The sequence below is a fragment of the Alligator mississippiensis genome, chromosome 3 (assembly GCF_030867095.1).
Source record: "Alligator mississippiensis isolate rAllMis1 chromosome 3, rAllMis1, whole genome shotgun sequence".
NCBI classification, from domain to species: Eukaryota; Metazoa; Chordata; order Crocodylia; family Alligatoridae; genus Alligator; species Alligator mississippiensis.
Window position 1 is genome coordinate 230,450,427 of NC_081826.1, and position 26,655 is coordinate 230,477,081.

The window sequence follows — 26,655 nt, forward strand, 5'->3', positions numbered from 1 at the left end:
GCCTTTACATCAGCAACAGAGCAACTTTGACCTATACAGACACCACCCTTGTGATGGTATTCTTCAACCAATGAGGAAGGACCAGGAACTCTTTCCATTTATCAGAATCCACTACATGAAGATAATATTTCAGAGGTGAAGTATCACCTGTGAAATACAGGTACTGCATAACTGACTAGTCAAGTCAATGCAGTGTTTGCCTTTGTAGCTCATCTAGTTTGGTAACAGGGCTTGCAGGGTGTTACAACATTACTAAATTAGACATCATAGCCTAGGACTCTGTTGGTCACTACAGAAAAGGCAGGGTTGTCAAAATGTTACAAGTCCCAAAATGTTTGAGAATTCAAATTATCCTCCGTTTCCCTTTTGCCCAGGCCTCTACACCACAGCTGATATGCAACATCTTGCTGCTTTAATTTGATTGGCAGAAGTCACTGGAAAAGTGTCCAGAAAGGAAGCAAAGCAATTCAATCCTAATTGCTCCAGTGTGAGGCAACAGAGCTTAAAAGTAAAAAATGAACTGCACAATTAAAATGCAAACTGAGTTAGTTCAAGAAGCACGTGCTGTGTGGTGCTGTGTGGATGCACATGCCTTGTCTTTTTATCTCCTTTGTAAAGTGACTAGCATGTTGTTGACTAATTAATAAAAATGTACATGAGCTGAGAATAAGACTACTAGAACATTTTATTCACCTCAATACTGAGGACCAACACAAGATCCCATGTTCTGTTTAACATTTTGATGTGTAGCTTAAGTGATGCAAAGAGCGTTGTGGGATCTCTGCCCAGGGGCATACTTCAAATGTCTCACAAATGCACTCATAAGCCTAGTACCTTAACATTTTATAATAATTTTTTAAAAAACAGTCTCCAGTCACCTCTCCCTGAAGCAAGCACTCCAAAGTGTTCCATGTCTATAATTAAAGATATCATACAAAAAGAGCTAGATTAAGGCTTGGTTTTCAGTGTGCTTTAGTGCTGAACACATGTTTTAGTAATTAAATATTAGAAAATACTACAGGAGGTTTTCAGTGGATTTTTTCACTTAGCTATTTCCCATCTCTTCTAATCAATAATTAGAATCCAAGATACTATTCAGAAATTAACAATCCCCCATTCTAGAATGCTATACAGTGTTTAATGGAATCCATTGTCCTTTGAGTCCTTGGCCTCTATTCACTTAGTCTTAATAAACCAAATCGTTATCTAGTGTAATTCCACAGAACAAAATAGAGTTACACTGGGGAAAAATTCAGAGAGTCATAAATGAGCATATTTTCTAATTATTGCATGTCAGTGATTATTCAGCGATTTAGGACATTCACAACCCAAGCAGAAGTGATATTTCAATTCTCACTGTGTTACACAGTAATTGTTGACATAACTCCCTAAGCAACCAAAAAAAAAAAAAGGCACATTCAATGTTAGGCTGAAAAAGGAAACTATCCCCTCCCTCTACTTTTGTTGAAAATGCTACTGAATGCCAGGCTGACCTGAAGTGCTAACAAAAGATATAGTTTAAAGCAGTCTTTCTTTTTTAGAGAACCCCACATCCCCTGCCCATTCTTGGTTCCTGAGCTACTTTCTTTTTTTGTTTACCAAGGAAATAGAATAGTGAGAAAACAATTTATTGCTATAGATTTATTCCCAATTTGCCCCTCATAGCAGGACCAGAAAGGAAGGTAGCTTTGATCTGGTTGCTCCCCAGTTTACCTCCAGCACTTTGGGGGTTCATCCTTGCTTTTGGAACCTATTAATAAAAAAGATGGCTCTTGTTGAAATACTGGTACCAATGTTTTATTGGTTCTGTTTGTCCTGAGTTGGAATCTTGCTATTTTCCATGTTCAATGATGATTATTCAGTTACACTCCACACTGAAGGGAAATGGAGAAAGATACTGTTCCAGTGTTGATTGAGATGCTGATAGCTCTGTGTTGGGGCCTTCTTTCTTCCAGCTCAGGTTAGAACATTTTTGTAATAATGCATTTCTAGGTACAGAAAAAAATACAGATCAGATGCTGTTCCACCTACTGGGCATCTAAATGGATTTAGGCAACTACGTGCAATTCTATTCCACCCTGTTCAAGGCTTTGAAAATTCATTAATGAATCTACTTTGTAACTAGACCACAACCTTAAGGGTAAGGTTGAGTCACACAAAATCAGTGAGGGGGAGAAGGATTCACTCACCTCTACCATTATTTTTTTTTCAAGGACTTGAGCAGGATGTAATAAAATCACACCTACAGGTCCAAATCCACTTATCCTCCTAATACATGTAACAGAATTTAACCCTACCTGTTTTCTAGGTGGCAGGTAACTTGGACAAACCTGAAAACTGAAGGCTTAATTGGCCATTTAGTATTCTGATTGCTCAGAGGACTGAGTAAGCTTCATATAAAAGAAGGCGGGGGTGGGAAGGTGGAGGAAGGGGCTGCAGGGAGAAGAAGCTGGGGCAAGTAAAAGGCAAGGGGGCTACCTGACTCCCCAGATTTATTTTCCCTGTTGTAGCAGTGGGAGAGGGACAAATAAAGGCAAACTTCCAATAATTAGATTCTATGTCTGGAAAGTTATAACAGATTTATAATTTTTTCATATATAAATTCTAATTATTGACAGGTCATCTTATGATCAGAGTCATCTTATATTCTAGTACATAGAGCAGACACCATTTATGAATTAGGGGTGTCATCTGCAGTCTCATGGTTTTATACTTGAATATGGCATGGAAACTGCTATAGCCTTGCTGGATGTTTTTGAAAGTCCATACTAATTCTTTTTGATTTGTCAGCACTCCTTGATACAATTGACCTGAGGTTTTGTTGACCTGCCCATTGAACTTAGTCCTGGTAAATGGTAGGTCTCTGGAGGGGTTCAGCTGTTTCCTTCCTAAAAAGTCAAAAGGATGCTTTTGGATACTTGCTCATCCTTTGCGGGATCTCTTATGCAGCTTTCTCAAGTCTCAGTTTTGTAATTCTTCATGTTAAATGTGTGTGAACCTACTGAGGGTTCTCTTCTATATGAAAGTCATTGTATGAGCTTTGCATCATGTTCACTGCACCTGGATGGGGAGGCATCTACTGGTATTTTCCAAATGCCTGTTTGTGAAAGTTGGATACGCCTGTAGTAGTCATTTTAAGATCGTGCCAGATAAGAGTGATACTAGTCAGGAGCACAGGCTATAGGGGATATTAAGGTGCTCCAGGGCATTTTTACTTGTGCTGTGGGGGTGGGGGAGGTGCTTTAATTAAAGTGCCTTCAGCATCTCGTGTATCAGCATTTCCACGCTTCAAAATGGTGACCGGCGTGCTTTAACTAAAGTTCGTTGAGGGAGCTTTAGTTAAAGTGCCCCCCACTGCCATTTTTAAGCAAGGGGACATTGATACATGAGACATGGAGGCTGGCTAGAGTGTGCTATTTAGCACTTGGTTAATCAAGTCTTCTCTGCATTTTAATTACAGCGCATCGGAGCAGCCTCCCTGCACATCTACAGGCATGCCCTGTTCTTAAGTAGGTTTACGTACCTGTTTTACTCAAGAAGTTTGCAAGCTGGAAGTGTCAGACACATCTTTCCTATCTTAAAGACCTTTTAATGCAGATTTAGTTCTCACCACTTCCCTTCGAGAGTATTAGATAGAATTTCTGAATTACCTGGCGTTATACTTAAGAATAGCTCAGTAACTACAACTAATTCAGAATGCAGCTGCTTGACATTCAGGTTGTGGTAACCAAAAGGAAGATCTTATGCATACACTGACTTCACGGAACAATTGAATATGTTGCCTTTCATTTCAAAGGCTGAAGGAGAGAGTAGAGAAGAAGTAAAGGCCATATTTTCCATTGCTGATGTTATGATTTGAGATGGAAGAAAGGAAGAAAAGCAAAACTATCTTTGTCAGTGGACCCAAGTACTGAAGACCTTGAGTTAAAGATCAGGAAAAATGAGAGTGAAGCAATGACTGTAACAGAGAAAAGGAATCCCAGATATAGAGTATATATATGGATTTATAGAGAAGAACCTATGAGAGTTTGCGAAGCACAGAGTGTACTAAACTAATCTAATCACTTTTTATTCTTGGAGAATAAAGGAAATACAATTTATCTGTATTTTAATAAGGTTTCTCATTAAATATTGCAAAGAAAACAAATTGAAAGCTGATAAAATGTTGTCTGGCTCATAACAGAGTATGAAGGGAAATTAATATTTTTTTCTATTTAAATAACATTGGGTTAAATGTAAACTGATCTGCCAAGGCTCCTGTTTTTCCATGTAAATACGAGATTTTGTCTGCAGGAAACCATGTAATCCACTGGTCCTTCTGATGCCAGAGTAAAGGCTCAGTGAAAAAAGATTTCGTATGAAATCAGTGATTTGCATGTAAATAGCCCTGGGTTATATTATTTCAAGACTAGACATTCTTCCTTGACTTGTCTCACAATTTATTATTGAATTATAGAGATGCTTGACTCTATCACAAGAAGGAGCTGTTATTTAAAAAATGTATTCACTTCTCAAATTTCTCATTTTAAATTTCTCAGTTTAAATTTAAACATGTTGAGGTTACTAATAGAATTTGTTGTTCTAAGATCAGAGCAAATACCTTAGCATTTTTTTTATTTCTGATGGTTTTTTGATTAGATTAACTTAAAATATCAGTACCAGTATTTATAAGAACCCCAGGGAAGAGTTATGTTGATAGCTCAGCTTTCTGCATTGGCTTCTGACATTGCAGTCCTTCTTATAATTAACTTTATCTACTTATTGCTTGCAAAACTGGAAGTGTAGTATGAATATTTTTTTTATACTTATTTAGTGTATTTAAATATGGCACCTCTCAAGCACTATACAATCCAACAAATGATGCCTTTGTAACGGGGTTTTTACAGCATAATTTTTAATAAGATAGTCAAGTGTATGCCTTTAACAAGTTGTGCCTGAATTTTTACAAATATATGGACACTTGATGACAGCTTGCAGATCTACTACTTTTTTGTCTTTAAGATGTTAGCAGGTATGTATCAAAAGGCTTATGTCTGGCAGAAGGAATAATTAACCAAAGATTATATTTATAATTTTCATGCACTCGCGTACGCGCGCGCGCACACACACACACACACACACACACACACACACACACACATTCTAATATAATAAGTCTGTCTGTCTGTCCATAATGCTCTTGGAGCACTCTGATTGGTTAGCGAAACAACCAATCGGAGTGAGGAGCACTGCCATGATGGTAGGTTTGGAGGAGGTGGAGTGGGAATGGTGGGGCCAGCAATGCTGGAGGCAGTTAGGGTGCAGGGTGCAGGTGGAGGGGGACAGAGGGGACAGCAGGGCAAGCTTCCCCCTCCCTGCTCCTGGGAGGCAGCAGCAGCATGGGGTGGTGGGTGGCAGTACTCCATCCCTGCCCAACCCCCTCCCCACCGATGGGCAGTTCACGTGTGTATACACACACACACACACACACACACCCTCCCCCCCACGAACATTATTTAGAAATTGGTTATGGAAAAAGATGTAACGGGGCACGTGGAGCTACCCTGTTCTGAGCCAATAATCCCTTTAAAAATAAGGGTCAGATGATTACCTGATGAGCACTAGACTCTATAAAGACTGTAAGATGTTGGTGTGAGCAGTTATGGGAAGAGGGTTGTTTTTTGTTGTAGCACTAAGAGATGTGATTGACTGCCAAGCAAATAATGTGTACGGCAGGGGAAGAACTTGTTGCCAAGTGTAGGGAGACTTTGCAAAGGAATGTTTAAATCAGAAGAAACAAGTTGGCTTAAGTGTTTGACTGACTTTGAACTCTTTATTAATTTATTTGTCCTTTTTGCCTGTTGTACCAACAAATGAAACCATGATGAAAAGGGGGTCCTTTAGATTCTGGATATGTTTTTAATTCCTCCGGTGCTGGAGAGAGACAGCAGCCTGAAATTGAGAACTAGGTGAGATGAAAGCTCACAGCCAAGGAACATGAAAAAAAGATTTTCTGTTTTGAGATGTATGTAGTACATAGAGGGCGCACTGTTGGGTGTATTGGCAAGTGCATACCTGTGGACACAAGTTTAATGGTAATAGCTGAAGGACAAGTTCAGTTTGGAAACTAAGAAGACCTTTTTGATGATATTGAGAACAACCAGAGAGCAGAACAGTTTGCTTGAATGAGGATTGGAACAAGCTAAAATAATTAACTCAAAATTAGATAACATTATGTAAAGTATTTAGCTGCACCTTTCTTTCTCGGCAAAGGTGTTTACAGCCCTGTTCTTGGATCTTCTACAAGTCTTTTTATCTTAAATGAAATTGTGACAAATCGTGTTCCTTGTTTGCATGCTTTTCTTATCCATAGCAGTCAAAGATTTAAACAACCATTTTAAGCATCTTGTCAAAGCAGTGCTGAGAATAAATCCATAGATGACTAAATGCAATAAAAAGCACATCTGTGTTTCAATAACATATGTCAGAAGTGTGTTCATCCATTAGAAAATATATCAGGATTAACATATTTATCGGTTTCTATACTCTTCCAAAAAATTCACTAAAAAAATCTTCATTGAAGTCCTTCACAAAGTACTGTATGTATGTGTCCCGCATGTTTGGAAAAACCACCTATCTTAGAAGGAATTAATTTGACTTTTCTGGCTATAGAGGTTAATTACAGACAGTCAAAAAGCCTGAGGCTGAATCAATTCAATCTTTGCAGACTAGTTTAGGCTGCATAGATTGAACCCGTAAGCAAGTGAATACACATTCACTTTTGATTCTGGAAATGCAGCCACATGCCTGCAGTGGCCCAGGCCAGAGGCCAGGGAGCACTAGAACACACCTCCCTGCTCTGCTAGAGCAAACAGCTTGGGCCAAGGCTAGCCCACCCACCCTGTGAGGGCGGGTTTGCGGGGGAGTTACAAAGCACCTTGGGATGCTGGGGGACTGTGAGTTAACTTGAATCTGGAGGGCATCTGGGACAGAAGTTCAATAAACCTATTTAACCTAAATCAGTTAAGTCTGATACTACATCCATCCACATTGTTGCACAAATTACTAATCTGCTCAAATGACAAAAGAAACTTCATGAGAGGGTTAAGGCAAGATGCCGTGTTTATTGATTAGAATATTCAAAAGAGTGCTCTCTCTCACTCACACTCACACAAATACTCTGCAAATGTTACAGTTACCAAAGTCCGTTGCTCAGTACTGCACTAGGTGGCCAAACTAGGAGTACAAGATAAGGAGTGGGGCCTCACCCAGATGTATGTCTGTGCTCCAGTGAAGTTTGCAGATGTTACTCATCCTCTTGCTACTAAGTCTCTCTCCTTTATAGGAGTTATCAAGTTGGTGTTGGGTGACTGTTCTGCCTTCCCTAATTCTGTGGCTTCTTTGTCTGAAATCTCAGTACTTTTCCATCCTAACAGTGGTTAGGCTCATGCATCTTTGTCTTAGGTGTTGCTCTTCAGTCACTCTGTTTACAACATTCTTCCATTATCGATGGTATAGACTGTGTCTGGCACAAAGGGAATCTTTTAGTTTTGAGATGTTGCAGACCTTGGCTTTAATCTTGTCTTTTCTACTTATCTTTATTTTTTGCCTCTACAGACTGGCTTCAGCCTCTTCTTAGCATAGCACGCCATTTGGTAACTTGTTTGTTAACACACAGTTCACCCTGCTTTTACCAATCACTCTACACTCGTTCATCCATACATTCAAGTATCATAAAAAAGAATACAAAAAAATGATTCTCTTTTGATATATAAAGATACGACAAGATATAAAAGTACAATAACAAGTTTAATTCATAATAGAAAACTTAAAATTGCTACAATCTTTACCTTTAAACCAATTTCAGCAATTTTCGAAAGTGGTTTATGTGCACTGAACTTCAGCTGTGTTAAAGTTTTGAACTGGTTTCCAATCACTTACACTAGTTTGTGTTATTTCTGTTCCTAGACAAAGTGATATGTCTATTTTAAACCTATCTGGCCTAAAAACTCATCCATAGAGTAAGATGATGTGATATTTCCCAAGTACAGCCAACTGGAGCATATTAAAAGTTATAGAAACTCAGGGAATTCCTTACCTGGCGTAATAAAAAATCACTTCTCAAAATAGCCTTTGTTTAACTCTTATAGGATGGACTTCTATTTCCCTTTGTGTCTCTAAATGGCAGTTTTCTATATACATACTTGGACAATTTTGGTCATCCCTATATGCGTTGGATATGTAAATACATTAATGTACTTTAAGAATGCATGGTTGGCTATGCGTTTCTGTGACAGAGCGCAGGGTTTACCAGTCACTTTAAGAGGCAGAGGCTGCCATGGAAGCATCCTGTGCATGGTGAAGGGGGCTAGTGAAGACATCTCCTGACTGGGAAAGGGTTGGGCTATAAGCCCATTGCCAGAACTGCTCAAGGAGTCTAAGTCCCGGGACCAAAAAGCAGAGGAGCTCCTGGTGGCAGGCCTTCAGCAGGGCTCCTGTCTGAATCTAAGAGCTGGGGGTATGCTTTGGAGAGAGAGAGAGAGAGAGACCTAAAGGGTGTGATAGCCAAGAAAGGCCAATGAGTGTGTGGGAGAGTCCAGGGCCTGGGAGGACCAGAAGGGTCTGGTGCCTAGAGGGGGACTAGTGTGTGGGACCAGAGAGAGTCCAGGAGCTTGGGAAGGGCTGAGTGAGAACTGGTGAACATCAGGAGTGATAACACCTGTGAAGCATGGGGTGTGGTGTAAGGATGGATTGGAGTCACGGACTTAGCCCTTAAGGCAAGAACCACAGACACCTGGTGGTTATGCGAGATCAGATTGGGAAGCCCTGGGGCATCCTCCTTTATAAACAGCAACACATCATGGTGTGGCAGGTGATGTGAAGGGGCAGCTGCCCAATGAGAAAAAAGTGAGCCAATACTGCAGGAACTCCATGGGCTCCACAGCCACCCCTAGAGATGGTACCACATAACAGCTGGCTGGATGTATGTATGCATAAGTGAACATAAGTCCAGGAAAAAGTACTGGAGGGGCAAGGGAAGGATGACCCTCCCATGTTTTAACCACAATAGCTGAGTGGTTAGGGCACTCAACCAGGAAGCAAGACAGCTGCCATTTGGGCATCTGTCATTATGTAAGGCATTTGAACTTATCTTTTTTGACTTTCAGCTAGGCTTGGCATTATCCAGTCTCCCCTCCAGCACTCCCTTTGAATCTGAATCACTGTACCTTGCATTTAACAGTCATTAGATTAAATGGATGAGAGACAGTTTTTTGTCCCATGGAGAGCAAGGGCCCAGGCTAGAAACCAAGGCTTGCTCACTTCTGGTGCAGCAGCTGTCACTAAGGTAGACAGACATCTTGGCCCTGGATCTTCCTCCCACTTGGCTGCCCAAGGGCCTAGTCTCAGACTAGGAAAACCAGGTCTAGAGAAAAACCAGAAAAACGTTTAATCTGTGGTTTAGGGGTTTAAATCCTAAACTAAGAAATTAGTGTGATCCAGGTTCTAAATCTCCTCTGGGTAAACCTTAATCTTCTACTTCTTAAGCAAGTGCCATAACCAGCTAGCTATTGAGATTAAATATAGGATGGCCACTTTCTTTTCCATGTAGCACCTGTTAATCATGGATTTATGGCTGGCTGCATATTTGCAACTCAGACTCACGTATGACTCCACAGTGGGTGGATGTACATTGCTACATGGGCAGTGTGTAGCCTATGTATCTATACTTAGCCATCCACACTGCAGAAGGAATAGAATTGCTGCCTGCACGTAAGTGCTAAAAATGCCACTTAGACAACTAGAAAACAGCCATTTAGGTGCACAGAGAAAAATGGAATTTTACTCAGAGTATTTTGCTTTTAAGCCTTGTTGCTGTTGTAAGTTATGAAAATATGTTAAGCTTTTCAAACCCATCCATTAACCCCTGTACATCCTCCAATCAATGATTCTTCTTGCAAAAACCATGCGAGACACAAAAACTAGTAAAGTAGAAGATGAAAACTATTGGTTGGAGAAAAATCAATTATTTCACTCGAAAAAAGCATCCTTTAGGGGATAGGTAATAAAAGTGGTAAATAGTCAGCACTTCTGTCTAATGGGAAGCAGCACTGAACTGACAAGGTAAGAAGTAGGCATTCAGCCAAAGGTGCCAAATAACTTGCTGTAGTCCAGCAGTTTTTTTTCCTTTTGGGACTTTGTCCATTAGTACTGCTGATATGCGAGAATAGAAGTTAGTGCTTAACCTACGATCTTCAAAATACAAAGTGTACTAAATGAGACAAAATATTCTACTTGGGGTTTTTAATCTCTTAGAAAATATGACATATAGGTTATATATATATATATTGCATTCCTAAAAAAGACTTTTTAATAAAATGTGTAAAAGACCCCAATAAATAGGCAATTTGCTAAAAAGCGGCACACAACAAATATATCAGATACTGACTTCCTGCTTTATCTTCTTGCAAATCAGATTTTTTTTCAATTGATTAAAAAAGAAATACAAGGGTTTTTTTGTTGCTGAAGATTAGAGATCATTTTAATATAATAAAGGGCTTTTAGTCCGTCTGTTTGTCTGTATGTAATGCTCTTGGAGCACGCTGATTGGTTACTAAAAAAAACAATCAGAGCGCTCCAAGAACATTCTGGACAGGAGGCAGCAGCGGTGCAGCGAAGTGCTGCCATGACAGTAGGGACGGAGTGAGGAGGTGAGGCCAGCACAGTTGGCCTCTCCACTGGCCCTGCTCCCTGGAGGTGGCGGCGGTGGCACATTCCCACCCTCCACTCCTGGGAGGTGGCAGCGATGCGGGGTGGTGTATGGTGGTGCTCTGGCCCCACCCACCTGCCCCCACCTCCCCTGCCATTCCTGATGGACAATTGGCTAGTTACATTATACCATCTCTCTGATTCCTCCTTTCTTCCTCCCTTGCAATTATTTAAATAACTTTGTGTATTTCTTTTAATATTATGAATAACACATTTTATTCTGATGACCTCCAAGACTTTGGGGTTAGGTTCAAAAGGAAAAACCATGGGCTGACATTGAACATTTAATTACTACTGCTGTTCACAAAACCTCCAGCTGCCATATAGAGCTGTACATCTCTAAGTTTCTGTTGATTTGGAAATTTGGATATCCCATGCCAAGTGAGTGCTCTACCCCTGGGCTACTTGTTCCCTGTACAATCTTCAGGTGCCATCCTGCCAGTTCCTCCCTCAATGCAGAGATGGAACAAAGCAGCTGGACACTTGGGACAGCTGTGACACAGGGGCAGTGGCAACTTCTGATTGCTGTCGTCTTGGGTTTTTTCTGACCCTCTCCTATCTCTCCCCCCCCACTCCCTGCTGGCCTCAAATCAGTGCCCCTACTCTAGTTACACAACTGGATAAACCACCAACTTTTACGAGACTCACCTCAAGGGAAAGGCTACAAGTCATAGTTGAACAAGCAATAAATTGCTGAAGGTTCTGCTTATATTATTTTACTCCTGGTTTTGCCTGGGCACTTGTGGCAGGAAGGTATGGCAGCAGTTGGTCTTTCCTGTCCAAATCCATGGAGCTGAGGTCCCACAGATCATTTTACAGAAGGAATATAATCTGCCGGCTAGTATCTACATGCTTATGGCTGCCCTCATAAACTCTTCAAGAAAGAGAATATGAATATTTCACTTTGTTTTCTGCAAAGAACCATGCAAATTTATGGCATGATATAATATTAAATAATATTCCTGAGGCAGCAACCAGTCAGAGCAGATGGATTTACATAATCACTGTATGGCTATAACTGTGAAGTTATTATGTAAATCCTTCTACTTTGACTAACAATGGCTCTCAGACGGTCAGAATACAGCAGCTACAATACTACGTATTCCATGTGACAGTTACTGAGAAATAATTGTATAAATAACTTCCTGTCAAGTCTTGCCACATGATGAGACTTGTTCTCATAGACTGAGAAGTGATTTTCGACCAGGGTGCCATGGCATCCTGGGGTGCCTTGAGATCCTTTCAAAGGTGCCATGAGGTGCCACACAACGTTAGCACAGTGTTAGGTACGCCACACAATGTTAGGTGTACAAACAAGAGTCACAAAAGAAACCCAGAGATTCCAAATAGAAATTCATACTGTTAAAAACATACTGACTCACTGTGGTTTTCTGAGCAGTTTGCAACAGAAGAATTTCTCTATTATTTTTCCATAGTCAAAAAACAAGAGAAAACTAAAAGCTGGCATTTTCTGAGGGGTTCCTTGAGTTTAGCAAGTGGTATCTTGAGTCTAAAGGGGTTGTGAACCACTGTTTTGGAATCTAAACAGAATGCAAATGCCACCTGAACTCCTCGAATATGGCTCTCCTTTTTTTTTCCAAGTGGTAGATCTATGAATCCTACAGTACTATTTTTAGTTCCTTGAAAGCTGATGTAGTTGAGTTATGTAGAAGCTTTAGGATTCCCACAGAATGCTGGTGGTCTGAAAATGATCTTCAGAGTCCCACAGCTGTCCTGTGAGACACCTACTCAACATTACCACCTGAAACCTGGGGCTGACCCCTAGAGCCTGCTGCCAGCCTGGGGCTGCTCTGCCCCAGTTCAAAGTGCTGCTGTCCTGGGCGCAAACTGTGCTGGAGTTAACTGCTAAATGTGTGACTAAATACCCCGTGTGCACAGGAAGATTTGTTCACAGAGAGTTATTCTGAATAGGTATGCCTTCTTGCACTCTGCTGGACTAAGAAAATTTTTTCTTTATGTGCTTTTCTTATATTTGGATGATTCAATATTATGAAGTGGCACTCTTACCTAACCGCATATATTATTGCTTCTATAACTAGGGTACCATAAATATGACCTATTGGCAAATGAGATTATTTCATGTTGGAACAAAAGCTGGCCTATCTTTAAAAGATATAGGTCCTGATCCCGGCTTTGGCTAAAGAAGACAGTAAAATTCAGGAAACGTTGATAATCCAAAGGCAGACTTTTTGCTCTTCCGGTCCATTTTTGGGTGCCAGGCGAAAAGCTGAAGTATTCTTGGAATTATGTTGGCTATCAGTGGGTCTACAGATCAGTCAGGTATGCCAAAGCCTTCAGTCATACCCTATACATTGATATTATGGAGGGAAAGTAGCTAGATGCTAGCATAATCCAGAATGATCTGCCTTATTCTGGTTCAAAAGCTGGGATGCACCTGTATGTGCTTAGATTTCTTAATCTGATTAAAACTCACCATCATCATAATTTAATTTGAACCATTTGATGTTGGTTAGAGTTTCATGCTCTTCAGGGACCAATTATTTCTGAACTCTGTAATGCTGATTAGTATACATGAGCAGTTTCTTAACATTTTCCCATTAACACTTCCTGTACTAACTGAAATGTCAAATGTTATTTTATTTGCATGAGTAAAGCTACTGTTGCCTGTTCTTTCAGAATGGTAGCTACTATGTGTACAGAACAACAGTAGTTGTTTCAAGATCGTGTGAAACCTTCTTCGTGTGAAAGATTCATGCTCCATGTTGCTTGAAAGGAAAGAGGGAAGAATTTCAGGTTCAGTAGATGAACATTCCCATGGTTCAGTGTAACACATTCCCTTCAGTCCCCATTACAGGGAAGAAGGAACAGGGATCTTTAATAAAGAAACAGGCAGGCTAGAGTCTACACTGCGAACAGCAGTCTAAAGCAAGGGGCCAAGCAGCAAGGAAAGGATGGAGAGTGGCTGTGGCTGTGGACAAGGCAGGAGCTCTGGCTGGAGCAGAAAGAGAAGCAACCCAGGAGAACTGGCTGGGGGGAAGCATGGGGAAAACAGAGAAGCCTGATATGCCATGAAGGCAGCCAGATGGATGCTGAGTCTATTCCAAAAAAGGCTTAAGTGGGAAGAGGCTTGCATAGGGAAGAAGAACCCAGGGCATTTACTGGGGTTGGAGAATAGCAAAGCTATGAATACAGTATACCAGAAGGACCAGCAAAGTGACCAGCTCCCTGCATACTAAGCTCATCTACAAGAGATGCTTTACCATACAGTAGTGTAGTTTACTGCACAGTAAGTTTACATACTACACATGCACATGCTTTCTGCACAGTAAAAATCACTACTTGCAAGTAAATTTGCTACCTACAAATGCAAGTAGCAAATTTACTGGCAAGTAGTTACTGGGCAGTAACACACATGTAAACACCAACTGGAAGCCAATTTGCTCCTGGTCAACCCTACCACTAGGGGGCCAGCCTGAGGCTATGCTCAGGGCTGGGACCCTCTCCTGCCCCAGGGCTGGGCTGGCTCTCTGGCAGCCCCCACCTTGGACCCTTAAAAGCCTGCAGGTACTCAGAGCCCTGCGGCCCATTCAGGGAGCCTGAGGCCATACCAGGCCACAAAGTCCTCCTGCACAGGCTGTTGGCCAGCTGTGCCAGCCTACCTGCACCCTCGTGCCATTGCCTGGCACCATAGTGCTGCACGGCTTCCAGGGCCACACCATCCAGGCCTGCAGGGTGCTGCAGGCTCTTGCCAGGCCTGCCAGCACCTAGGCCTAGCTGCAGGCAGCTCCTGGCCATTGGGTCCAGCTTGGGGATCCTGGGACAGCACCTACTCTGACAGCTCCACAGCCTCAGCCCCAGCCACAAGGCACAGCCAGCCATGACACCACCGGCTGCCACCAGCTCCAGCTCCTCCCTGAGGATGCTCCTCCATGGGCACCCACATACCATGTCCCACCATCTGATTAGTGTACCCAGACCTGCATGCCATTGCTGCCAGCTGGGACCAACCAGAGCCACTGGGCACACCAGCCCCAGCCACATGGTAAGCCTAGGGCTGGGGGGGAGGCCCCTCCCTACCCTGACCCCTGCCTCTGCCCCATCCTCCCTGCCCAGCCCTGACCCCCAGGTTCCACCATCACAGCACGCAGGGATGCAGGAGGCAGTGCACAACTTTACTGAGCAGCCTGTACCCCTGCAGCTATGTGGGCATGGCCCTTCACATGCTGAGGAACATGTTGATGCCAACGGCGATGTGTTCCTTGGCTTCACGGGGCAGGGACATATAGTGCAGCCACAGGTAGTCCTCCAGGCAGTGGCAGAGGTTTCAGGGAAGCCCAGGCTTGCTCCCTGCACCATCAAAGTTCAGAGTCCTATGCCAGGTGTGCAGGTGTGCCTTAGGCACCATGGCAATCAGCAGCAGCAGGGCATAGTGAATCAGGGACCCCTCAGTCTGCACAAACAGCTCCACATGCAGTTCCTGGGACTTGTGCACTGGGGTGCAGCACCAGCATGGGAGGCCTGACCATAGGGCCTCCCCGTGGGGAGGGCAGAGATGCAGGTAGCTCCTCATCCCAGTTATCTGGAAGCCCCACACCTCCTGAGGCTGCAGAAGGAGAACAGGGGTCAACATGGTTGAAGGCTACAGGCTATACAGGCAAGATAGATCAGGGGGAAAAGGGGGAGGGCATTGCTCTATATATTAGGAAATATTATACATCCTCTGTAATAAAGACGGGGACAGAAGATGGGCAAATCAAAGCCCTATGGGTCAGACTGCAAGGGGGTAGGTGTGAAAGGGACTTGGTAGTGGGGGTCTACTACAGATTCCCACACCAGGGGGAGGAGTTAGACCTACAATTCTCAAAACAGCTCTCAAAGGCAGCACGCTCAAAACACCTAGTTGTCGTGGGTGTCCTAAATTACCCAGACATCTGCTGGGAGGAGCAGTCGGCCAGGTCTGCCCATTCACGTAGGTTCTTAACTTGCATATAGGACCTGCATCTAACATGGGAGGTATGCAGTCCCACTAGGAAGGATGCCTTACTTGACTTGGTGCTGGCCACAGGGGAGGACTTGGTGGGGGGTCTACAGGTACAAGGTAACCTAGGGGATAGCAACCACCAGTTGATAAGATTCACTATCCGGCGTAAGGTGGGGAAGACAAATAGTAGGGCAGTAGTGCTAGACTTCCGGAGGGCCAACTTCAATGAGCTCAGGAGATTGGTTGGGGGGGACTGAGGGGTAATCACATCAGTGAGATGGGAGTCCAAGAAGGGTGGGAGTTCCTCAAGGGACTGATCCTACAGGCACAGGGGGACACCATCCCAGTACATGCAAAGGGAGACAAAAGAGCCAAAAAACCTTCTTGGCTGAGTAGAGAAATTCAGGAGAGCCTTCAGAGGAAAAACAGAGGCCTACAGGCTGTGGAAGCAGGGGGCAGCCACCAAAGAGGAGTATACCTGCTTGGCTTGCACTTTCAGGGAAGCAGTGAGAAAGACCAGAGCAGATACAGAACTCAAGTTGGCAACAAAGATTAAGGTAACAGAAAGTCCTTCTTTAAGTACACAGGGAGCAGGAAGAAGGCACAAGGTAACATAGGGCCACTACAGAATGGACTAGGGCAACTCATAACTGATGGGATGGAAAAAGTGGAGCTCTTAAATAATTTCTTTGCTTCTGTGTTCCTGGACATGGATACAAATGCACCTCCCAATGAGTCTTTAGTCTGGAGTGAGAGTATCTTCAAGAAGGAGAGGAAGGAAGACCCTGATAATTATAGACCAGTTAGTCTCTCCTCTATTCTTGGCAAGACCTTAGAAAAAATCATAAAAGATCACATTTGCAGGGGGCCAGTGGGTAACACAATGTTAAGGGGCAACCAGCATGGGTTTATAACAGGCAGATCCTGCCTGACTAACCTGGTCTCTTTATGACCAGGTCACAAAGTGCTTAGATGCAGGGGAGGAAGTAGATATTATTTACTTGGATTTTACAAAGGCTTTTGACAGTGTCGCACCCAATTCTTGTGAGCAAACTGAGTAGCTGTGATGTGGATTTTTTTCACAGTAAGGTGGATGAAAAACTGGCTTATTGGATGCACCCAGAGAGTGGTGGTGGATGGGTCGGTTTCTCCCTGGAGGTATGTGGGCATTGGTGTCCCCCAAGGCTCTGTCCTTGGACCAGTAGGGCACGTCCAGATGAGCGTGCATGTACCAATTGCTCTATCTCAAACCCCTTTGAGGTGGGGCAAGAGTCACATGCAGGAATGAAAAGATGTTCCCCATGCTGCAAACTTGCAGCGCAGGGAGAAAATTAGACCCCTGAATATCTAGGGGTCAAACAAAAACCTGGGGGAAAAAAACAGGTCAGGGCCTGGTCCCAGACTGTGCCCTGAGGCAACTGGAGGCTCAGTCCTCCAGAGACGCTCTGGCAGAGTGCCAGAGCATCTCTATGATTGGCCTTTTTCCTGCTCCTGAAGCATGCTGCCTGCCCAAGGCTGGAGAAAAGCAGGGGAAGGAGCAGGAGGTTGGAGACAGCCCCAGAGACATTCCCCTGCTATCCCCTGCTCTCCTGAGGCTGGAGACAAGCAGGGGAAGAAGCAGGAGGCTAGAGACAGCAGAAAAATGTCTCCATGGCTGTCTCCAGCCCCCTGCTCCTTCCCTTGCTGTCTCCAGCCTTGGGAGAGCAGGGGACAGCAGGGGAATGTCTCGGGAGGCTGGAGACAGCAGGGGAAGGAGCACGGGGCTGGAGACAGCAGGGGAAAGTCTCCAGGGGCAGTCTCAGCCTCCTGCTCCCTCCTAAGGCTAGAGACAAGCAGGGAAAGGAGCAGGGGGCTAGAGATGAGCAGGAGGCTGGAGACAAGCCCCTGGGGATAAGCTGGAGAATTCCCCTGCTCTCTCCAGCCTCCTGCTTGTTCTCTGCTACTGCTAGTGAGTGGAGGGGGGGCGGGGGCTGGAAGAGCAAGCAGAGAGCTGGGAGAATGAACAGAGGGTGGGGGGAATGAACAGGGGGCAGCGAGGATGAATGGAGAGCTGGGGGAAACAATGGGGGTGGGGGGAATGAGCCTTCTGTTCATTCTTCTATTCTCTCCAGCCTCTTGCTTGTTCTCCTGCTCATCTCCAGCCTCCTCAAAAAAAGGTGCCACTGACACTGTCGGTGGTGCCCGTAGGCGGTCGCCGCTTGCCATCCCCCACTACCACTACCAGTGGTGCCTACAGGCAGTCAGAGATTGCTGCTGGCCACCGCTGTTGCTGTCAGTGGTGTCTGTGGGTGCTTGCCACTCACCACCCCTCCCCCCACTTCCAACAGTGCTGGCAGCATCTGCGGGAACTCCACACTTACCACTGCCACCATGCTCCCACCTCCGTCAGCGCCACCATGCCCCACCAGCCGCTGGGGGCATGTGGCAGTCATGACAGAAACCCACCACTCCTAAGCAGCCCCCACACCTACAGTCTACCCATACAATGACTCGCATCCCTCCACACCCACCCACCCTGCTTCCCACCCCGTCCTGCAAACCCCACATCCTCCCCATCACACACCTACCATGTGATAAGGAAACCCAAAGCAAACATTAAAACATATAGATATTTAGGATTTATTTTATTATGATGCTAGAGACACTGATAGGCTTCCAAATTTCTTTAACATTGTAAATATAACAATAAAACATTGCCCATCTGATCAATTCCCCCTTTCTCTCTCTCTTTCTAATTGTGGAAGAATGTGGATTTTAGGGTATTTTAAAAAGTGAATTTGGGATGCTGCCTCATCAGTCTAGCTGATACAAGGAGCTAGTGTCCCCAGATACCAATTGCCTAGGCCCCAGAAGCTCCTGAGGTCAAGTAGCCCTGAGCTGCTGGCCAGGGCAGGTTTTTGTACTGCTGGGTCCAGGACAGGGCAGCTTTTTATATTGCTGGGGACAGCACAGGTGCTGGCCCTGGGCTCTAGCTCCCCCTGGCTGCAGATTCAGGAAGAGCCAGGCAGGGTTATTTTGCCCCAAGTGGCACAATTTGCTCCATAACAAAGTACATGCCTGAGCATGTGCGCTGAGGCAAAAAGCCCTGGCTCAAATTTGCACTACTTCTATTTGAGCTGCTGCAAGCGCATGTGCTTGCATATGTGGATGTGCCTGTACTGTTTAATATCTTCATCAGCAATTTGGATGAACGTGTTGAAAGCACCTTGTCCAAATTCTCAGATGACACTAAACTATGGGGCATAGTAAACACACTGGAGGGCAGGAAGCCAATTCAGGCAGATTTGGACAGAGTGGGGAAATGGGCAGATCAGAATAGGATGCAATTCAACAAGGATAAGTGCAAGGTGCTGCACCTGGGGAGAAAGTATCTCCAACACACCTATAGACTGGGAGGTACCATTCTGAGCACCACAACAGTGGAAAGAGTTCTCAGAGTCTTGGTTGACACAAAAATGAACATGAGTCACCAGTGCGAAGAAGTAAAAAGCAAGGCTAACTGCACTGTTTCTTGCATCAACAGGAGCATCATGAGCAGGTCTAGGGAAGTGATAATTCCCCTCTATGCGGCATTGGTGAGGCTAGAGATGGAGTACTGCATCCAGTTTTGGGCATCGCACTTCAAAAGGGATGTGGATAACCTTGAGGGAGTTCAGAGGAGGGCTACTTGTATGGTTGAGGCCCTGCAGGTAAGACCCTATGAAGACAGACTGAGGGATCTGAATCTTTTCAGCCTCCGCAAGAGAAGGCTGAGAGGCGATCTTGTGGCTGCCTACATACTCATCAGGGTGACTCAGCAGGGAATAGGGGACACTCTGTTTACCAGGTGGACCTAGAGTTTTGTGTGCAGCTCCTGCCTCTGGAATGAGAGCAGGTGGAGGCCCTGCAGGTGCAGTCTGCTCATGGCCAGAACAGGGGAGGCCACTGAAGACTACCACTGGGTGCTGAACACTGTGCTGGTCCTGGCAGTTGCCTTCATGCCACCCACTGCCTTGTCCCTGACCATGCAGGCCAGCAGCAAGCCCTTGCATGGGCCCAAGGGGAGGTCCAGCACCACCTCCACTAGCTGGAAGCTCCTGCCCCAGCCCCTACCCAGGCCCCTGACACTAAGTCCCTCCATCTGGGCCCAGGCCCACTGCTCACTCTGGCTCTACACACATGCAGAGCTGGAGATGCCTATAGTGCGGTCAGGACTGTGTGCCAGCCCTGTTGGTCCTGGACACTGGCTGCTGGATGGGGAGCTGCCCAGGACAGGGAACCACCAGTTGCTGTTACCCCTGGGTGAGCCCCCTGTCCACTAGGCTCACCATGGCATGTGCACCCATGGGGGAATAACCATAGGCTGGGGTGCTGGCCACCTGTCCCTGGGCTCTACCCCTTAGGTGCTCCTACCCCAAAGCTGCCCAACCCTGGGAGGACACACACACAACCACAGCAGTTTATTTATTGTACATAGTTTGCATGGGGAAGAGGTTGTTTTGTTGATGGAGGGTGGGTGGTGGAGGGGCTCTGGTGTTGGGGAGGGAGGAGGAATGGGCTCTGGTTTGGGGAGGGGGTTCTGTTTCTTGTGAGGGCAATAAAGTTTCTTTCTGAGAACTGTCTGCTGTGAGCATGGTGCTGGGGGTGGGCAGTGGGGCAGGGAATCCACGGGTAGCTGTCCAGGCAGGGTACAGTGGGGAGTGCAGAAAGAAGTGGTTGGCCAGCACCTCTTGCATCCAGTGCCCTGGGCCCCTCTGGCAGGTGTGTGGCTCGCCCAGGGCCTTGGTGGCAGGGGCCTGCTGGGACCAGCAGGGCCAGCACCATGGCCAGCAGGAGCCTGGGGCACTGGATGTTGCTGCCAGAGGCAGGAGCTGGAGCAGCCATGGTGTGGGGAATGAGAGGCTGCAGCAAGAGAGCCGTCACATGCTGGCCTTGGCCTCTACACACTGCTCCTGGACAAAAAAGTATCTGACTTCTAAAAATGGCTGCCAGCTAGTGGCAGCTGTGGCCCATTGCAGGCCTGCAGGAAGTGGCAGCAGTTTGCTGCTATGAGCAGCAAATCTCCCAGGTCCCTACATGTGTAGATGTGTGCCCAGGAGCATTTACTTGTGAATAGTTTACTCATAAGTAAACTAATCCTGTTTCAAATTCATGTGTAGATGTGCCTGCTGAGTAAAATAAAGATGTGGCAGGTGAGATTAACAGGGACACATGGGAAGAAGAGCTACCTAGGATGGAGCAGGGAATTAAGGTAATCGTGACCTGGAACCAAAGGAAGGTGCAAAATGTTAGATTTCCTTTTTTGAAAAGTAGCTGTTGACAGGTTATGCTGTTATAGAATCATAGAATAGTTGTTTCTCCTATGAGAATTCACCTTGATCATGGAAAATTAACCTAAAAGGGTGTTATTCAAATTAGTTAGATTTGTATTTTAATCCATAATAGTTCTGCAATATATCAGTATAAATGATCTTTTCATCCTTGAGTCTGTGGATTGTAAACCATTGTAAACCAATTTGGCCCAGGTGCTGTTTTCATTCCCATTATAAACTATTTTTCATGGATTAACATAAACAGTCATTTTAAATTTTCATCAATGTGTACAGTAATTTCCCAGATACCTAGAAGCAATTGGTCTATATTTTCAATTGGTCCAATAAAAGATGGCACCAAAAAATCCCTTGTTTCTTGCATATTTCCTGGACTATCATAGCTGCAACAACACTTCAATCCAAGGAGTTATTTTTCATATTACAGTAGTAGAAAAGAGTTCTGGCAATTTAAGATTTCTTGCTATGATCCTGTCTCTGTCTCTTTCTGTCTTTTAAAATCCCAGAGAGCCTAACGACTTTGTTTTAAAATAATGACAAGGTGTGATTATATCCTAGGAATAGGATGCCTGGCAGTCCTGTCCTGGGAATTTTACATTTAATGTTTCTTTATATAAAAGCAGTTTCATCCATAAAAATCAACCCAGCCAAGTACCATAACTATAAATCATGTTTCAGACTCCAGGTACCCCTCCAAAACTTTTCAACATTCAGCAATACCCCATTTATAAAACTAATATAAATATATTTTGAATATAAGTTAAGCATTATAATACTGTTACTAATTAAAAAGTATTAATTGATTAGATAATTATACTATATTCACCCCACTGACAATGCAGCCAGGTGAAACTATACCATGCACTACTTACAGAGCCAGATAGAGAAGCAGCTGTGGCAGGAGCATGCATTCTTGCCATAGCCCTTCCTGGTGTGACCCTGTATGGTGTCATCCAGAAAGAGGCACAGGGAGGGGCGCAAATGGAATCGTCTTGCATGCCTATTTTCAGGAGACGTCAGAGCTGAACTGAGAAATTGCTACAGGGAAAAGCTGCACCGGCCCATTTTACATTTTGCGGGTAGATGTGTCACTTAAGTGGCAGTTCTTCCCAGTTCCTTTCCAATGTATCTCTTGAAAACAGAGGCATGCAGGGCAGATCTACCTGGTAGTACCGGCATCTAACTCCAGGCTGTCACTGCTCTGGAGTGAAACTGCCCCACATGCCTCCATTTTCAGGAGCCCTGTTGTAGCCAAACTGGTAAGAGCTACGCCCAAAGTGGTATGGCTGCTTGTATCATGTAATGCAGGCAGCTGCAGCTTTTCCTTGCAACTACTTCTCAGTTCAGCTCCAGCATGCCTCCTGAAAACAGGCCTGTGGGACAGTTTCAATCTGAGGTGGCAGTGGAAGGCTGCCAACACTCTGGCATCCCTGGCAGGTTCTTGCAGCTGCCTCGGTTCAGAACCACTGTTGTCTGTGTGGGTCAGACTGTGGGCTTAACCTTGCGCTCTTTGGACATGTCCAGATGAGCCGCACGTGCCTCTTGCAGTGTCTGAAACCCCTTTGAGATGCTGTATGAGGCACGTGCAGGAACAGGAAAAGGTTCCCCCGCTGCAGGTTTGCAGTGTTGGGGCAAAATTAGACCCCTGGATATCCAAGGGTCAAGAAAAAATGGAGCTAAAAAAAGTGAGGCAACCAGAGGCTGGGTCTTCCACAGAGACACTCTGGCTGCCAGGGCATCTCTGTGATTGGCCCTTGCCTTGGTGCTGAAGCATGCTGCCTGCCTGTGCAGGGCAGGCAACATGCCAGCAGCAGGGCTCCAGTGCCAGTAAGTAAGAGGCCAGGGGGGCTGGAGGAGGGGGAAGGGACTATGGGGGGGACTCCCACTGGCCCCACCTGCTCCTCCAGCCTCCCCAATCTCTGCCCAACCTCACACCCTGCCTGTCCCTCAGCACCCCCTCCCCCTCAGCCTCCCCACAATAAACAAACACAAAAACCGGGCACTTACCAGCAGTACAGCTGCTGTCTGGGTCAATGGGGCCCCACCTGCACAGCGCGGGGCAGGGTGACAGTCCCAATGGTCCCAGCCCAGGCCCTGCTGCCCCCCACAACCCTGTGCTGCTTGGGTGGGCTCTGCCAGGAGGCCCTGGAGCCCCCACATCCCCTGCTTCTAGGGTGAGTAGAGGCTTTCTTTTTTCTTCCTTTTCTTTAAGTGCCGGTGCCTGGGGTCGGGCGGGTAGCCAGGGGGTCTGGGGGTGCAAGTGGGGGATGGGGTCGGGTGGGGAAGCCATTTGGGTGCCTGGGAGAGTGGGGGGGTAGGGCTGGGTGGGGCAGCCATCAGGGGGCTGCAGCAGCCAGCGGGTGATGGGGCCAGGTGGGGCAGCAACTGGGGGCTGCGGTGGGGCATGTGGGCCTTGCAGGGGAAGTAGCCCCTGTGGGGGCCATTTGGCCCCTGTTGCGGGGGCTGTAACTCCTGTGGGGGAGGCATAGTCCCTGAGAGGGGGCCATGGCCCCTGTGGGGGGGCTGTGACCCATGGGGAGGTCATAGCCCCTGAGGGGCATGCAGCCCCTAGTGGGTGTGTAGCCTCTGTTGTAAGGCAGCAAAATATATATTCATTTATTCATGAATTCATGAAACATGTATATAGAGTTCACTTTATTATTATGATAGACACTAGTAGTCTTCCAAATGGTTTTAACACTGTAGATATATCAATAATACATTGCCCATCAGATTGCTGTCTCTCTGTCTCTCTCTCTCTCTAGTGGTCTTTTGTTTTAATTGTGGATAAATAATTTTCAGTTTTAACTAAAAATAAAATGTTTCCAGCTCTCTCATAGCTTTTCAAGCTGTTTTAAAAAAACGTACCTGAGTTTAACCAATGCAACCCAAGTGTAGCCAATGCAATCATGTACTGTTAAAGACCCCTACCCCCACCCTCCAGCCCCACTTGAACAGGCCAAATTGTTCTTTAATCTTCTGTGCACAAAAGGTAGGCAGAAAAACTATTAATGTAAGCTCCAGAGGAGCAGGGAGATGCTTGGTGGATATCTCATGCAGCTAGTAATAAAAACTTTAGAATTTCTTTAAATTATAGATAAGCATGATTTAGCCTAAAGAGTCCTTCATCCAACATGTTAATTCAGTACTGAATCCTATTTGTACTGAAAAAAAAAGTTAATAGCTAACCAAAAAAAAATCTAGCCCCCCTTTAGAAATTAGTATTTGCATGGGTATGAATGATGATTATATGATTACATTTATTGTGCACAAACAAAAAAAAAGGTAATAAAGCAGTAATTTTTAATTCAGGAACTTTGAAAGAGTCAGTTCTCCATCTCTTAGAACGACTATCAGCATAACTGCTGCGACTTAGATCAAAAAGAAGATATGTTCAGTGTTAGATTTGGGAGTGGGAAAACACCATGCCACCCAGGTGATGATCTCACATGGTGCAAGTTTTATTTCTCAGCTTGAGGTTACAGGGTTGCATTCACCTCGCTAATTACCTCATTAGCGAGGGAGCATTGGCTTAGCTGATAAGGGAATGCGGGGATCCCAAGCGTTCTGGATATCTTATGTTACACTATATCTATGGGTTCTTCCCCGCTAATTGATTCATTAGTGGGGTGCACTCTTCCGCACTTCCACGGGTCCTGAACCAGGAGCTGCCTCTGGTGTCCCTCTCAATTGAGGGTAAGACCCGGCTCTGCTCGTCATCACCCCGGAGGGGCGGATATCTCCTGGCTGCTTTTGCCACTCATGCTCCAGTCCGGGAGCTTTCTCCCTCCAAGTTCCCTGCAGCGGCAGTTCCCCAGCTCTTCCCCAGATTCACTAGCTGCGGCTCTCCAGTAAGTACCCTGCCAGTTTGGAGGCCAGCTGTACGTTCTGCAATCCATAGTCCTGGGCACCCTTTGAGGCTGCCGGCTGGCGTATCTTTTTCTTCCTCCTCTTCTCCTTGTTGTTTGTTCTCTGTCTTCTCATACCCAAAGGCAAAACATGTTCACTCACCACCTGGTTTATACCAGCCACGGCGGGCTGATTACCCTGAACATCCCTTGGTGAGTCATCCCTTCTACCTGTGCAAGGAGTTTCCCTAGTTACCTGTCCCTAAAGCTATCTCAGTAACCGGGCTCCTTCCTGAGCCCCTGTTACAATTACCAATGAAATTGCAAGTTAAAAAATGTGGTTGACTGACTGGGGAGACTAAAGTCATCAGTTGGTGTGTCTACACATTGCCATATGGTGACATTGTTACTGTACTGCATTTTAGTATTTCCTTTTGGAAGTATTAAAACAAGCTGCAGTAACTATCCATGCAGCACTGTATAGGTGGTACACATGAAGATTGCCCCATTACATCACTATAGTGGTGCTATATGAGCAGGGAGTAGTTAGCGATTACATGCAGACTCATGTGATCGCTACTTCACTGTAGTGCACCATACGGTGATGTAGCGCATCACTACTTTGCCATAGGGCAATGTGTAGACACACCCAGTGACACAAATGGGTTAGGACTATTTTTAACATATTAACTATGTTTCTCACACCCCAGGCTATTGTTGGATGTAGATGGTTGTGGCTGGGCACTGGTGGTGCTGCCACTTTAAGGACTGGGCCAGGGAGGGGCAGGTGCCTGATTAGGGTGGCCATTTTAAGGCCCAGCTCCCTGAGCTGAGGGCAGTTTGTGATCAGCCAGCAGAGGAGAAACACCTCTCTGCTGAGCTCTACCAAGAACACTGCAGAGGACAGAGTGAGGCTATTGGGATGGACGAGGCCTCATTTGTCCTGGGTAAGACATGACACTACACCCTGCTGGGCAAGGTGGGATCTGGTGGGGCTCCCTGTGGTGGGGGAGTCCCCAAAAAATGCCAGGCCAATCACCTTCCCAGTGAGAGGCAAGTGTGGGGTACCTTATAACCCCAGCCCCCACATCCCTGATGGGTTCAACCAGTTCAGGGAGAGACCAGGCTCATGGGAGTCCTAAGGCAAGGCCCAGGTTGGCAGAGGGATCTGGAGCAGTGCTCAGGCTCTTCATGGGTCCTGTGGCTGCAGGGACCCTGAGAGGGGGCCAGGCACAGCTACGGCTACCTGAGCCTCACAGGGTGTAGTACCCAAGGGCAGAGGGCCAGGCAGGCTACAGCCACCTGAGCTGGACAGGGCAACAGACCCCAGTGAGCCCCAGTAAGGGGGCGGTGTGTGGAGCCCCGATGAGGGAGCTGAGAGCATGGAGCCCAGTATGTGTTTGTTTGTCTGTTTGTGTGTATGTTTTATGAAATACCCAGTGCAAATCACTGGTGGATACCAACTGTGAGGCCTGGGCCACAGTGTAGGGGTGGAACAGAGCTGCAGGTATCCCCCTAACATCGGGATTCAAAATGGGCAGCCTCCCACCTGATTAACATCCTAATACTATTACATCAAGGTGTGGCAGGAAAGTGAGGTGGGTGGCTAGCCCATAGACAGGAGGTGGGCCAGTGCTTGCACCAGGTATGAAAGCTTGCCTCTGTCACAATGGTAAAATTATAAATGGTAATGGAAGAAAGGAAGAAATGTTCTGTACTTGGATTGAATATTTCTTGTTTTGTATTTGGCTCAAAGCAGGAAGATATATCCATTCCATATGATGTGGAC

At 45.6% G+C, this 26,655-nt stretch overlaps 1 long non-coding RNA gene across 1 annotated transcript in view; it reads right to left on the minus strand.

Annotated features, from left to right (window-relative positions):
- Nucleotides 1-725: 725 nt before the first annotated feature.
- Nucleotides 726-26,655, minus strand: part of LOC132249143 (uncharacterized) — a 48,220-nt gene continuing 22,290 nt past the window's right edge. The window contains exon 3 of the long non-coding RNA XR_009460549.1: nucleotides 726-1,988. This is a non-coding gene — a long non-coding RNA (uncharacterized LOC132249143). The remainder of the gene's footprint in view (nucleotides 1,989-26,655) is intronic.